Here is a 16853-nt window from a genome sequence, read left to right on the forward strand (position 1 = left end):
AGAGTGGAGGAGAAGAGAAGAGAGAGAAATCTGGGGAAGATGTAAAAAGAAATGTGATACATTTCCAGGGGACTTGTTATCGGTGTGGGAGAAGTGGTCATAAGGCAAATGCAAATTTTTGTCCTGCACTCAGTGTTGTTTGTAACTTTTGTGGGGAAAAAGGACATTTTTCAAAGAACTGTCGGTTCAGAAACAAAAAGGATGGTAAGATGGATGTGAAGGAGGTCAGTTTTCAAGTAAATGAGGTGTGTGGTTCGGAGCATCCTTCAGAGTGGGTAAAGATAGAAGATGTGGAGATAAAGATGAAGTTTGATTCCTGTTCTCATCTCACTTTTATCTCTAAAGAGATTTTTGAAAGAAATTTTAAAAACAAAATAAAGTTATTAAAAACCGATGTTAGACCAACAGGGTATGGGGGCACACCCATTAAGATGTTGGGATACTTTCAGGCTTGTCTGGAGTGCAAAGAGAGATTTACTGATGCAAAGATCTATGTAGCGGAGATCACCAGGTGCCCTTAGAAAAGAGTTCACAGGAACTTACTGCTTTTATTACACCTATGGGTGCTTTCAAGTTTCTAAGGATGCCTTTTGGACTGGTTTCAGCCCCTTCTGTATTTCAGAGGATTATGAATGATCTTGTCAAAGGTATCAAAGGGGCCAGGTGTTATCAGGATGACTTGTTAATCTTCGGTAAGACCATAGAAGAACATGATGGGAGAGTTGATAAAGTGTTGAGCAGATTGATAAAAGCTGGGTTGACTCTACGTTTTAAAAAGTGCAAGTTTGGTGTGACTGAGGTAGATTATTTGGGTCATCATATATCTGGTAATGGTATGAAACCGAAAAGAGAGCTGGTAAACACTATTGTAAATCTGAAGGAACCATGTTCGAAAGAGGAGCTAGCTTCTTTTCTGGGAATGGCAGAGTTTTATAATAAATTTATAAAGAACAGAGTTTGTGTGGAATGAGTTATGTAAGGAAGAGTTCATGAATGTCAAGCTCGATCTAAGGAATGCACCTGATTTGCAAGCCTACAAACCAGGTGATTTAACGTATATTGTGTCTGATGCGAGTAACAAAGGGCTTGGTGCATTATTAAGTCAGAAAAGAGATAATCAGGAATGTTTGGTCGCCTGTGCGTCGAGGTGTTTAAGAGGAGCTGAGATAAATTACTCAGTTATTGAGAAGGAGGCATTAGCCATCTTTTGAGCTTTGAATAAATATAAGAAATTTGTTTGGGGCACTCAATTTATTGTTAGGTCAGATCACAAACCGTTGAAGGAAATTTTTGAGAAAAAAGGCTTAGACTCTATTTCCGCTAGGATCAGGAGGTGGGTGATATCACTCCAGGAGTTTGATTTTTTGATGGAATATATTCCAGGGGCATGTAATGTTTCTGCAGATTGTCTATCACGTTTCGTAGATAATGTAGAGTCTCATGATGTTAATAGTGAGGAAGACTGTGTTGAGGAGATTGATGTGAGTGTTTGTGAGATCACCTTAGGTGTTATCAAGGAAGATAAATGGAGAGATGAAGTGAAAAAGGACAAGGAAATACTGAGAGTTATGGAGTTGATTTCACAAGATAAAGGCAACAAGCTGGAGAATCCTTGGTTAATGGTGCGTGATGAGCTTGTCATCAGTAATGGAATTCTAACCAGAGGGACGAGGCTGGTTCCTCCACTGACTTTGAGGGACAACATAATAAAAATGGCTCATGAGGGGCACATGGGTATTTGTAAAACTAAGGAGAGGATTAGGCAGGATTTTTGGTGGCCTGGTCTGGATTTGATGGTGGAGCGATTGGTGCGTGATTGTGTTTCCTGTTCCATGAGTGATAAGATTCTTAAATCCAGACAAACTCCCATGGTCTGTAGGAGGTTACCCATGTGTCCCTGGGATGAAATAGCAATTGATATTGTTGGAACACTTCATGGTGAGCATCAGACTCCATATTTGATAGTTTTACTTGATTTGTACTCTCGTTGGATTGAAGTGAGTTGTGTTTGTGATATCTCTACTCAGGCTGTTATTAAGTTCTTGGATGCAGTTTTCAAACGTGAAAGTTTTCCAGGTTCTTTGCTGTCAGATAATGGTCCACAATTTTGCTCAGGTGATATGGAGAAATACTTGAGTAAGTGTGGAATTGTACATAAAAAAAACCTCGCTTTATCATCCGGAGACCAATGGGGCAATAGAGAGATTGAATAAGACCTTGAAAGAAAGTATTCAATTAGCAAGAGTCAACAGCTTGAATTGGAGAGAGGAGTTACAGAGAAGAATTACAGCTTACAGATTTACTCCACATTCTTCAACAGGAAAGACTCCTTTCGAGTTATTCAAAGGAAGATCTGCAAATTCAATTATATGCCCTGGATGGAGGACTTTGGATAAGGGGATAAAACAGAATGACATTGGACAATGGAGGGACAAAGAATACTGGTTACAAAAGAAAAGGAAGGGATATTTTGATGCTCGGAAGTCAGCAACGGTTGTGGAATTCAAAGAGGGAGACAAGGTTAAAATTAAAGCACCTGTTGGTTGTCTCAACTGGTCTAAATTCACTGATGTAAAGACTGTGGTGAAGATTTTCTAAAACGCAGTGAAAACAAGTGATGGTCGCATCTGGAATCATAGTCGTGTTGTTCATGTAGGATCCAAAAATGTCAATGGTGGTAGTTAAGAAAGTTGCAGTCATTCTTCTTCACTAAAGCGGCCTGTTAATCCTATTCGCAAGAGTGTAAGACCTTCAAAGAGCCCTTTGTATCTTAAGGATTTTGTAACATGTTAATTGTGGTGACTTTGTGGTTATATTTAGCAGCTGTGATTTGTTTAAAAAAAAAAAAATGTTTTTGTTGTTCACATTAGGTGGGAGGATAGATGTGTTCAAAATGTAATCTTAGATGAATAGTTTTATGCTTAAAGTGTACTGTAAAATTGTATGTACTAATTTCATTTTATTTTTGTTAAATGTTCTAAAGAGGGAGAAGTGTGATATTGTTTGAAGTTCCACGTTCTATGATGGAGCGTGGAGCGTGGAGATTCTATTGGATTCAGTTATCTGAAGTCCTCTGTGGATGGGGTCAAATAATAAATCCTCCATCGATATTTAACGCATACAGTGTTTATTGCCTATTTTACAGGACTCAGGGACCTTATGTGGGAAATTCTGAAGGATGGAGAGAAACCAGGGGAGAGCAAGCATTTTAAAAAGGGCAGCTCGGCCCAACAAGGAGAGAGGCAGTGATTTCCAGTGCTTGACATCGTTCCACAACCTCTCCAACGGGACGGCAAGGTTTCTGTCGTGGAAGATCTGAGGATCCGAAGTTATATAAATACCAAGGTATCGGAATCCGTCAGTGGCTATTGCTACTTCACAGCTTAAAGGGAGTTTAGAAATCGGCCAGTGAATCGCGCAAATCACCGATTTGGACCAATTGATCGAATGTCTGGAATACTTGCCGAAGTTCGTGAAGATATTTAAGATTCTGCACATCGATTTATAGAGGGACGCCAGATATAGAAGGATATCATCGGCGCAAAGAGATATCCGATCTTCATGTCCTTCCGTCCACTTCAGCCCTCTAATCACTGGATCCGCTCTCACCCATGAGGCCAGTGGTTCTAGTGCTAATGAGAAAATCAGGGGGGACAGGGGGCATCCCTGTCTTGTGCCTCTTTTCAGTGAGAAAATTCTGGATAGGTGGTTGTTGACCCTGACCTGGCCTTTTAAGTCCGTGTAAAGCAGCTGTATCCAGTTCATAAATTTGGGGCCAAACCCTAGGTGCCGCAGAACTTCAAAAAGATATGGCCATTCTATGGAGTCAAACGCCGTTTTGGCGTCCAGGGACAATACCACTGTGTCTTTCTCTATTAAATGTTTACGGCCCAGGACATTATGAAGGCGGCAGATATTTAAAGCTGTGTTCCGGCCTGGCATGAAGCCCAACTGGTCCACATGAACCAATGAGGGGATCCGTGAGATCAGGCAAGACGCCAGGAATTTGGCCAGGATTTTCGCTTCCACATTGATTAACAAGATCGGCCTATAGGATCCGCAGTCATCAGCAGGTTTCCCTGGCTTACGAATGACCACAATTGAAGTCAACCATTGGTCCTCCGGTAATACTCCTTTTTTGTAACTTTCCTTATACATTTCTCATAAATAGGGTGCCACATGTGAGGCAGTTGTTTTTAGAAATTCAATCGGGGATCCTGTTGGGCACCATCGCCTTCCCTGATTGTACACTATTTATTGCTAGGTGGCTCTCATCATCTGAAAGATCCTCTTCTAGTACGTTCCTGTTTCCCGTTGTTAGGGTAGGCAAACAAATATCTGCCAGCAATTGGTGGGAGTCTTCCGCTGTAGCAGTGGTTGAGGAGATATACACCTTCTCGAGGTGATCCGCAAATGCATTCGCTATGGCCTGTAGGTCTGAGAGTTGTTGTGTGTTACTATGTGTTAGTCTGGGTACCCAGTGCTCTTCCTGTTCCCTCTTTTCCAACCACGCTAGCATCTTGCCAGCTCTGTCCCCCAATTCATAAATCCTGTGCCGTGTCTCAAGCAATCTGGCCTTTACCTTCACTTCAGCTAGGGCTTTATATTCTAACTGTTTGAGGGAGATCTGGTGGGCAGTGATCTCACTAGGTGATTGTGCATGCTCTGTTTCGTGCTGGTGTAGGTTGCTTTCTAACTGCACTAACTGCGCTTATTGTTTCTTATTATAGCCCACTTTGAGCGCCAATGCCTGCCCTTTTAGGACCGTTTTAAAGGCCTCCCATAATATTTGCGCCAATTCCACGGAGCCCACGTTCCCATTGAAGTAGTGTTCCGACTGAGTGATAAGACTCTCCTTAATGTCTGGAATTTTAAGCACCCAAGGGTTAATAACTATGCTACTACTCTGCCGCTGGTTATGGTAGGTAAGTTACACCCACACCGGAGAGTGATCTGATATGCCATGTGGTAGACAGCGTGTGTTCTGAAAATTACCAATATCCGCCACGTGAGGAAATAATCTATGCGAGATAGGCTTTTGTGAACAGTTGAATAGTAGGTGAAGTGGGTTTGATCTGGGTGGGTATATCGCCAGATGTCAGTAAGTCCCATGGCCTTCGTGAAGTCTGACATAGCCGTGTTGGGGCGAGCCTGGGGGCGTATTGGTTGCCTGTCTACATGGTCGTCAAGGGTCATATTAAAATCGCCACCCAGAATTAGGGTTCCTACCGGAAGATCTACCATAAGTTTCCCAATGTCGATGAGCGCCACCTTACCTAACACCGGTGGAAAGTATGCTGATATTACATTAAGCGCCTTCCCCTCCCAACTAGCCTCCAGTACAGTGAATCTACCCTGGGGATCTGCCCATGTACGTATCGGGGTGAGTGCTAGACTTTTTTTGACTAGTATACCAGTTCCCCTGGATCCCGAGGAGTAACCCGCATGGACCAGGAGTTTATAGCCCCATCTCAACAGGGCTTTACATTTGTTCCCTACAAGGTGTGTTTCCTGTAGCAGGACCAAATCGGGGGCCTGTCTTTTGAGATATTGTAGTACTATGCCCCGTTTTACTTTATCCCCCATTCCACAAACATTCCAGATCAGGATGGAAAGTGATGCGTCTACAAGTTTGCCCTCCATATATCCCATAGAGAGGTATCCTGAGAGCTCAGGGACAGATCGTAAGGGACAGGGACTTCAATATGCATGAGATCTGTCATGGCCCTACACAGTGAGTGATAGATCATTAGACAGGTTTGACAGATCATCGTGATCTCATCCCTTTCACCAATGGAGATATTACACATGACTGATTCCAGTGTATCAAACATTGCGACTTGAACAAATGAACAAAACATACCCCCCTTCCCTTCTCTGAACACCCCCCTCCCTGCCCTCTCACCAGTAGAATTAAGTAAATTTACAGGCCAATGACGCCATGTCCACAGCACAGGTCTAACACAGTTAGGATTGCTACGTGTGCTGTTTCAACTATTTCAAATCGTGTGATCGAGCTACAGAACCAAAGCTTAACCCCCTCCACCCATCCCCCAACTCCCCCCTCCAAGCTCCCCTAACAGTGGATTTTAAACTACCCACTCCCAAACAAGGCAGATTGCCTGTCGCCCCTCGCTCCAGTTAAAGGTGCCTAGTCTACAGCCCCTACCCCCCCACCTCAATGAGCTCTTCTATATGAGCCCTATATCATGTGGGGAGACCCCGTCTTTTAATCGGAGTCTTGCACCATTAGCAACAGTTCTCCAACGCTGGGAATAGCCACTTAGGTCGGTCACACCGAACAATGTCACTAATAGGCCCCTGCCCTGGTCTGCCGGTATGGCCCAACCCCATCAGAGTCACTTAGCTGCAGCCTGCATCGTCCACTGTTTGGTCCAGAACTATCCTGCATTCAGCTGCGGGTTAATGAGTCAGTTTCCTTGCTGACTGGGTCACTGCGCGGCCCCCAAAGGTGGTCTGGTTTATTATTCTGAGTTCCCCCATGTCTTTCCTTATGAGAGTTCTCCACTCTCTGCCAGCCTTCTATCCAGTCCCACTCTTCCTCAGGTGTGGAAAGTAAACAGGCCTTGACGTTGGCTTCTACTCTGAGCTTTGCTGGAAAAATCATAGCATATTTTACCTCTTTGTCACGCAACGCTTTTTTGACCGCTAGGAAACTGCGTCGTTGACTTTGGACTTTCGTAGTAAAGTCTGGAAAAAAGGAGACCACACTGTCTTCCAGCTTAAGTGGCGGGCCAGAACGCGCCGCTTGAAGTATAACGTCGCCGTCTCAAAAATTGAAGACTCTGGCTATTGTTGGCCGGGGGAAAGCTCCTGGTTTCGGCCTCCCTCCTAGAACTCGATGAGCCCGCTCGATAGAGAAATAGTTTGATAGTCTCTTTGGTTGCAAACGTATTAATATTAACTCCTCTACGAACAGATCCATGGCAGGGCCTTCTGCGCATTCCGGAACCCCCAGGATGCGCACATTGTTCCTGTGCTCTCTGCCTTCATAGTCGTCAAGTTGCAGTTCGATTTTTGCTTGTTTGTCTTGTAGTTGCAAGACCTGTTGCTTGAGCATAGATGTGTCACTCTGGAGTTCTGTGGTAGCGTCTTCCACCCCCTTCACTCTTGTATCCATTTTCCAGAGATCAGCTCTGATGAGAGAGACCTCTATATTCACTGTATCTAGGCGGGACTAAAGAGAGGTGCGCACTTCCGTAATAGCGGCCATAATGTCTTGGAGCGTTAGTGCCTGTTGCGGCTGGGGGGACACCGTCTTTTCTAGAACTTCTTGCGGAGTGGCATCCTGATCCTCTCCCTTAATAGTCAGCTTACTCAGCACCGCTGCCTTGGTTCGTTTACCCCCTGCCATCGCTACAGACTGCTGATAAAATAAGTCTGAGATGCCAGGGGTCAGACCCAGTACTCCCCGCCGCTGCCCCAGGGGACGTGACCCCCTGGCAGCCTGTTAGTTTTCTCAGTGTCGACACCCCTGATCCTCACTATGTGCCCCTCAACGTCGTAGGCGCAGAAGGGAGTACCAACTCCTCGGTGGCTGCCGCAGAGCGCAGTCGTTCAGACTGATCAACCCTCTTGCCTGGTTGAATATATCTCTGTCATCGTACAGTGGTGCAAGTGCTGCAGCTGATCTCGGTGTCTGCCAGTCTTTGGAGGGGCTGAGACCTTTGCCTTCGTGCCACCATGTGCTTGTCAAGGAGGCTGAGATGCCTGGCTGGTGGGACCTGGAACGATCAACTATGGGGTGGCAAGCTCAAGTTCTGCAAGTGATCAGTGTATTTTCCCTCTCCAGCTTACGTATTGTTACTGTTATTGTTAATTTATATTTGTATAGCGCCAAATCACGAACAGGTCTCTAAGCGCTAAGACAAACCCTAAACCTGGAGCCTAATCATACTTCCCAAAGCTTCACATCACCAGGTGAGCCTATCCAAATGCCTGCATGAAGAGGAAGGTCTTGAGACCCTTCCTAAATGGGAGTAAGGTAACTTCCCTGCGCAGGCTGTCCGGAGTTTTTTCCAAAGCTGAGGAATCACAACTGAGAAGGCACGCCCCCCCCCAGAGTATTTTTATCAAAGCGTGGGCATGCCAGCAGGCTTGCCTCAGCCAAACGGAGGTATCGATCTGGCACATATTTCTTCAGACGATCTTTGATGTAGCCGGGTGCTGCTCCATGGAGGGCTTTGTGTGCAATGCACAGCCCCTTGAACTTGACCCTTTGCCTGATTGGGAGCCAGTGCAGTTGTTGTAACAAGGGTGTGGCATGTACTCTTCTAGGGAGCTTAAAAATCAAACTTGCTGCATCATTCATAACCACCTGGAGTCTTCCCAAATGTTTGTCAGGTATCCCTAGATATACTGCGTTACCCTAATCCAGGCGCTACACAATTAAGGCCGACACCACAGTACTCAAGGTGGAGAAAAACAACAAGAGTACCAGTTTAGGGAGCTGCCTCATAAGGCTCACACAGCTCCCCACTACGGCGGTCACCTGATTATTCAGTGTTAAACTCGAGTCCAACCTAATGCCCAGGCTCTTCACCACAGGCACCGGTGTTGGGGTTGTGCCCAGCTCTTGCGACCAGAAGGCATTAGACCAAGAGTTAACCCCTGTAGGGATGGCAAGTACCTCCGTCTTATCAGGGTTTACTTTCAATGAGTTATTAGTCATCCAATTCAAGGTTAGCCGGAGAATATTTTGCACGTTGGCCTGTGCCAATGAGGAGCTGTCAATCCGCACGATTAACTGTGTGTCGTCGGCGTATTTAAACACCCGACAGTCCAATTTTGCCAGTGCTTCAACCAATGGCTGGAGGTAAATATTGAAGAGCAGGGGGGATAGCGCAGAGCCCTGCAGGACCCCACATGGCAGGGTACCCTTCCTGGATAGGCATTCCCCCCATTGTACCCTTTGTGACCGGTCCTTCAGGAATGAAGCGATCCATTGGAGAACTCTGCCAGTGATTCCCAGCCGCTGAAAACGGGCCAAAAGCTGGGTATGGTTCACCATGTCGAATGCGGCTGAGAGATCCAGAAGGATCAAAGCTGTTGATTCCTTCTTATCTGCCGCAAGCCTCAACCAGCTCTGTGCTGTTATGGGTCCTCAAGTCCGCTTGTCGTACATGTAGGAGATGATGTTCCTCCAAAAAGGAAGACAGTAATCTAAGCACATGCTGCTCAAGTATTTTGGCCAGAAATGGAAGTCTTCAGGTTGTTAATGTCCGCCCCAGCCTTCTTCAACAGGGGGATCACCGTAGCTTCCTTAAATTTAAGAGGGACCTTCCCCAATGTCAAGGAGAGATTTAACAGGGAGAGCGTCTCTGGCTCTATAATAGGGAGGACCCTTTTGAGCACCCTCGGCGGACAGGGATCTTCTGGTGACTCTGATTTCACTTTGGCCATGATGTGTTCTAAGCCATCTGAGTCCAGAGCAGGAAACCCTGTGAGTGTCCTGTCACGGAAATCCAATGGATCTGCCACAGAGAGGGGGCACGGGGTTATACTGGTGTTGCCTACCTCAATAAGGATGTCTTTGACTTTAACTAAAAAAAAGTCCTGCATTTTATTGCAATCATCTGGGTTGGCAACCATCCTCTGTTCTTTTTTCTGGCTCAGCTCCCTAAGCACATTGAAAGTCTCTTTCTGAATGTCCATGGCTTCCCTGATTTTTAGTTCGTAATATGCAGATTTCGTTGCGATAATAGATCTTTTATAGAGAGCAAGTTTCCCTTTATATTCCTCCCTGACTTTCGGATTGTATGATTTCCGCCAGTGCCTTTCGCACTGGCGGAGGGCCTGTTTTTCCCCTCCTAATTCCGCCGAGTACCAAGGGGCGCCCTTTGCTCTATTCATTATCTTTTCCCTCCAGGCGGGTGCCACTATGTCCATGGCTGTCTTCAACCACCACGTGAATTTCTCATACTCCACATCCGGGTCCCGAGATTGTTTCCCTGGGGGCCTCCCTCAAACTGATTTCTTCTATCTTGTGCCAGTTACGTACTGTTCTCCATACTGTCGGTAGGAGATTAGGTCGACTAGGCACGGGGATCTCAAAGCTGATCAGATAATGGTCTGACCAGCTACATGGTCTACAATCTGTTAGTAGCGCACTGGGAGACGTAGTCCAAATAAGGTCCAAAGTATGGCCCATCTTGTGAGTGGGGTTCTCCACAATTTGTTTCAACCCCAGCATGGTCATGGCCTCTGCCAACCTCCTAGTTACCTGATCTCTTGGGGTTAGATCCCAGTGATAGTTAAAATCCCCATCACTATGATCTGTTGGTATCTGGAGCATAGATCAGTGACCACTTCAATAAACTGATCGTTAAACAAGGGGGATGCCCGGGGAGGACGATATACTACCACCACCAACAGGCAGGAGGATTTGAGTCCAATCTTGATCCCCAGGACCTCCGCCCCATCCAGGCTCTCTTCTACTATTTTCTCAATAGTCAGAGTCTTACGGCAGAATATTGCTACTCTCCCCCCCTCTTTTCTTCCCCTGGCGATTGAGTGTCAGAACATCCTAATCTGGGTGAGGGAGGCCACTATGTCGGGCCCTGAGGGCATCATCTTGCCATGATTCCGTTAGAGCAACGATATCTAATTTATTTTCCTGAAGCAGGCCAAAGATATCCAAATCATGCTTCTGCAGGGACCGTGTATTTAATAAGGCGGCCCTTAACCTAAATGGGGCATCAGCCCCCCTACTGTACAGTTCTGAGTCTGAGTGCTATTCATCTCCTGCCTCCCCTTATCACGAGCAGCTTGTCTAGACAAAGCTTGTTGACCAATGCTGCAGGGAGGTTTGACATGTAGCCTGGATCTTTTAATTTACGCAATTCTTCCAAAGAATAAATCTCTTTTGGACCAGGGGTCCTGGCCCCTAGGCCCATTCAGTATGGACGGGCTCAGACGGGCTTGCCTTAGGCGCGCCTTCGGATGTATGCCCATACCTACGGGTGCTACTCCACAGCATTACTACATCGGCGCCGGTGCAGTGTGCTGCCTCCACCCGTGGGATCAATGCAGAGCTCTCTTATTTGGCGAGCCAGGCATTAGGATCTGTTGTGCCTCTGGACACCGTTCCCAGGCCCACCACACTCTCCAGGTCTAATTTGCTACCCAGGCCTCCCGCAGCTCACTGAGTGTGCACTGGTCCCTGTCGGGGTCCCGATCGTGGGAGCCCGCACTCACCAGTCGGCTATCCAATAGTGCCACTTTGTTTGCCCTCTGGTGCTGAAACTCCGGCTTCACAGGATATTCAGCTGCGGCTCCTCCGTGCCAGCGCTGGCTCGGCGCACTGCCCCCTGAACCGGTGCGACGCACATCACGCTTCTCCGGCGAGTCAGGGGCAGGAGTCCACAGGGCCACCAGAGTCTGGGTGTCGCTTCAGGTCTTTCGCCTTCTGCTGTTCTGCTCGTAATATCGCCCGTGGCAGTTACTTCTCCTATTTGCACCACCAAGCCCTGTCAGGCAGCGCAGCTTGCCACCGCCATTTTCTTCCGACTCCGTTGTTTGGCATGGAGTCTTTCCCGGGCTCCGATTCTGCTCCAAGGTGGAAAAGTCTACATTTCATACCCCCCTGTGCCCTGGGGCCGGGGTCTCCACCTCCCAAGACACTAGTAGCTCATTTTGAGTCAAGATATATGCCAGATAATAAGTGAGGGCTACAGAGCCGCGCTAGTCTGTGGCCATTCCGGTTGGCTGCAGGCCACATCCCCGCAATAGCGAGATTTTGACCTATTGGCATTGTAAATGGCAATGCCTTTTATAATATTAAAAGGCATTGTCATATGCAATGCCAGTAGGTCAAACTTTAGCAAAAACAACACCTCTTGTAATGTAGAGTGTGGTGTACGTGAGGCAGGCGCCGCGCTCACCAATAAAGTTTAAAAAATGAAAAAAGAAACAGAGCGCGGTGTAACTGAAGTGGGTGCTGCGCTCACCATTAAAGTTTACCCCCCAAAAACAGAAACAGAGCGCGGTGTCCCTGAAGCGGGTGCTGCACTCAATATTTTTTGGGTGGAGTTTTATATAGACTCAGAGGCATCGGAGCACTTTACATGAGCACCAGTTACGTTACAGACGGACACATTCATTTTTGTTAGGCACATGGGGCCCGATTCACAGAACTAACTTAAGACAAAATCCTAAACTTACTACCATTTTCGTATTCACAGAAGGCACTTACTCATTTTGGTATTCACAGAAGACACTTACTCTTCTTCGGTATTCAAAGAAGTTAGGAGTCCTAACTTTAGGACTCCTAAATGCCTTCTGTGAATACCGAAAGTCTTAAAATTAGGATTTTTCTCAGTTTAGGAGTCCTAAAGTTAGGACTCCTAACTTTACTACTACTAAACTGAGAAAAATCCTAATTGTAAGGCTTTCGGTATTCACAGAAGGCATTTAGGAGTCCTAAAGTTAGGAGTCCTAACTTTACTACTACTAAATTGAGAAAAATCCTAATTTTAAGACTTTCGGTATTCACAGAAGGCATTTAGGAGTCCTAAAGTTAGGACTCCTAACTTTACTACTACTAAATTGAGAAAAATCCTAATTTTAAGACTTTCGGTGTTCACAGAAGGCATTTAGGAGTCCTAAAGTTAGGAGTCCTAACTTTACTACTACTAAATTTAGAAAAATCCTAATTTTAAGACTTTCGGTGTTCACAGAAGGCATTTAGGAGTCCTAAAGTTAGGAGTCCTATCTTTACTACTACTAAATTGAGAAAAATCCTAATTTTAAGACTTTCGGTATTCACAGAAGGCATTTAGGAGTCCTAAAGTTAGGAGTCCTAACTTTACTACTACTAAACTAAGAAAAATCCTAATTTTAAGATTTTCGGTATTCACAGAAGGCATTTAGGAGTCCTAAAGTTAGGACTCCTAACTTCTGTGAATACCGAAATGAGTAAGTGCCTTCTGTGAATACCAAAATGAGTAAGTGCCTTCTGTGAATACCAAAATGGTAGTAAGTTTAGGATTTTGTCTTACGTTAGTTCTGTGAATCGGGCCCGGGAAGATTAAGTGATTTGCCCAGAATCATAGAATGTTGAGCATCCCTGCCAATACTCGAACCCGGTTCCCCAGGTCCGAGGTCGACCGTCCTAGCCATTAGACCACATTCTCATTATAGTTAATTAAAAAACATTAAACTGAGCACTGTGTCCCTAAAGCGGGTGCCACGCTCAGCATGCAATTTAAAAAAACAAAAAAAAGACAAAAGGTGAAAGAAAACTCGGTGTCCGTGAAACGGACGCCGCGTTCTTCTAAAAAGTAGTTATATTTAAAAAAAACGCTTCGCCATTCTACAGCAAGTGCTGTGGGGGTAGAGGCCTGCCGCTTTTAAAGTTAGAGCATCATCGCGCTCTATACGAAAAGTGGTGGGCGTGCTGCAACTACAAACAAAAAAGCAGCCGCCATTGTTAGTCCCCATAGTCAATCAACAAAATAGTGCTCACCCACATACAATACAGACCGTGTAACAAGCCAAGTAAAGGATCCAGTTGTTAAGGGCGGTAACAAATGTAGACAAGGCAGTCCCAAGGAGGGACTAACAAGCCTATTTACGAATCAGAAGCCATCATTTCTGAAGGACAAAGAAACAAGCCAATAACAAATATGGGCGGAGAGTGGGAGGGGCTTCCAGTGCATACTCTAATACAGAATGCGCCCCTTGAGCCAACGGGCTGACGAGCCTTGGATCTGCACCTGCGCGCCATGAGAGGTACTTGACCTGTTTTAATTACATTTTGGCAGTCCACGCGGCACCCCTTTACACTGACCTGCTCCCTGCTGACGAGAGGCAACTACCTCGAAACACGTGTCCAGGGATGGCTAACGCAAACACATACTGTTCTCTATACATCGTGGCACAGGCGTACCCGCCGTCGCCACTACATCTACCACAGTCCCTTGGGGCAACTTGCTGGTGTGACGAGCAGTGTGCGACCAACTTTTGCATAATTTATTACGGCTCCCTTGAGCCAACGGGCTGACGAGCCTTGGATCTGCACCTGCGCGCCATGAGAGGTACTTGACCTGTTTTAATTACATTTTGGCAGTCCACGCGGCACCCCTTTACACTGACCTGCTCCCTGCTGACGAGAGGCAACTACCTCGAAACACGTGTCCAGGGATGGCTAACGCAAACACATACTGTTCTCTATACATCGTGGCACAGGCGTACCCGCCGTCGCCACTACATCTACCACAGTCCCTTGGGGCAACTTGCTGGTGTGACGAGCAGTGTGCGACCAACTTTTGCATAATTTATTACGGCTCCCTTGAGCCAACGGGCTGACGAGCCTTGGATCTGCACCTGCGCGCCATGAGAGGTACTTGACCTGTTTTAATTACATTTTGGCAGTCCACGCGGCACCCCTTTACACTGACCTGCTCCCTGCTGACGAGAGGCAACTACCTCGAAACACGTGTCCAGGGATGGCTAACGCAAACACATACTGTTCTCTATACATCGTGGCACAGGCGTACCCGCCGTCGCCACTACATCTACCACAGTCCCTTGGGGCAACTTGCTGGTGTGACGAGCAGTGTGCGACCAACTTTTGCATAATTTATTACGGCTCCCTTGAGCCAACGGGCTGACGAGCCTTGGATCTGCACCTGCGCGCCATGAGAGGTACTTGACCTGTTTTAATTACATTTTGGCAGTCCACGCGGCACCCCTTTACACTGACCTGCTCCCTGCTGACGAGAGGCAACTACCTCGAAACACGTGTCCAGGGATGGCTAACGCAAACACATACTGTTCTCTATACATCGTGGCACAGGCGTACCCGCCGTCGCCACTACATCTACCACAGTCCCTTGGGGCAACTTGCTGGTGTGACGAGCAGTGTGCGACCAACTTTTGCATAATTTATTACGGCTCCCTTGAGCCAACGGGCTGACGAGCCTTGGATCTGCACCTGCGCGCCATGAGAGGTACTTGACCTGTTTTAATTACATTTTGGCAGTCCACGCGGCACCCCTTTACACTGACCTGCTCCCTGCTGACGAGAGGCAACTACCTCGAAACACGTGTCCAGGGATGGCTAACGCAAACACATACTGTTCTCTATACATCGTGGCACAGGCGTACCCGCCGTCGCCACTACATCTACCACAGTCCCTTGGGGCAACTTGCTGGTGTGACGAGCAGTGTGCGACCAACTTTTGCATAATTTATTACGGCTCCCTTGAGCCAACGGGCTGACGAGCCTTGGATCTGCACCTGCGCGCCATGAGAGGTACTTGACCTGTTTTAATTACATTTTGGCAGTCCACGCGGCACCCCTTTACACTGACCTGCTCCCTGCTGACGAGAGGCAACTACCTCGAAACACGTGTCCAGGGATGGCTAACGCAAACACATACTGTTCTCTATACATCGTGGCACAGGCGTACCCGCCGTCGCCACTACATCTACCACAGTCCCTTGGGGCAACTTGCTGGTGTGACGAGCAGTGTGCGACCAACTTTTGCATAATTTATTACGGCTCCCTTGAGCCAACGGGCTGACGAGCCTTGGATCTGCACCTGCGCGCCATGAGAGGTACTTGACCTGTTTTAATTACATTTTGGCAGTCCACGCGGCACCCCTTTACACTGACCTGCTCCCTGCTGACGAGAGGCAACTACCTCGAAACACGTGTCCAGGGATGGCTAACGCAAACACATACTGTTCTCTATACATCGTGGCCCAGGCGTACCCGCCGTCGCCACTACATCTACCACAGTCCCTTGGGGCAACTTGCTGGTGTGACGAGCAGTGTGCGACCAACTTTTGCATAATTTATTACGGCTCCCTTGAGCCAACGGGCTGACGAGCCTTGGATCTGCACCTGCGCGCCATGAGAGGTACTTGACCTGTTTTAATTACATTTTGGCAGTCCACGCGGCACCCCTTTACACTGACCTGCTCCCTGCTGACGAGAGGCAACTACCTCGAAACACGTGTCCAGGGATGGCTAACGCAAACACATACTGTTCTCTATACATCGTGGCACAGGCGTACCCGCCGTCGCCACTACATCTACCACAGTCCCTTGGGGCAACTTGCTGGTGTGACGAGCAGTGTGCGACCAACTTTTGCATAATTTATTACGGCTCCCTTGAGCCAACGGGCTGACGAGCCTTGGATCTGCACCTGCGCGCCATGAGAGGTACTTGACCTGTTTTAATTACATTTTGGCAGTCCACGCGGCACCCCTTTACACTGACCTGCTCCCTGCTGACGAGAGGCAACTACCTCGAAACACGTGTCCAGGGATGGCTAACGCAAACACATACTGTTCTCTATACATCGTGGCACAGGCGTACCCGCCGTCGCCACTACATCTACCACAGTCCCTTGGGGCAACTTGCTGGTGTGACGAGCAGTGTGCGACCAACTTTTGCATAATTTATTACGGCTCCCTTGAGCCAACGGGCTGACGAGCCTTGGATCTGCACCTGCGCGCCATGAGAGGTACTTGACCTGTTTTAATTACATTTTGGCAGTCCACGCGGCACCCCTTTACACTGACCTGCTCCCTGCTGACGAGAGGCAACTACCTCGAAACACGTGTCCAGGGATGGCTAACGCAAACACATACTGTTCTCTATACATCGTGGCACAGGCGTACCCGCCGTCGCCACTACATCTACCACAGTCCCTTGGGGCAACTTGCTGGTGTGACGAGCAGTGTGCGACCAACTTTTGCATAATTTATTACGGCTCCCTTGAGCCAACGGGCTGACGAGCCTTGGATCTGCACCTGCGCGCCATGAGAGGTACTTGACCTGTTTTAATTACATTTTGGCAGTCCACGCGGCACCCCTTTA

Source organism: Triturus cristatus, chromosome 2_2 (genome assembly GCF_964204655.1).
Source record: "Triturus cristatus chromosome 2_2, aTriCri1.1, whole genome shotgun sequence".
Lineage (NCBI taxonomy): Eukaryota > Metazoa > Chordata > Amphibia > Caudata > Salamandridae > Triturus > Triturus cristatus.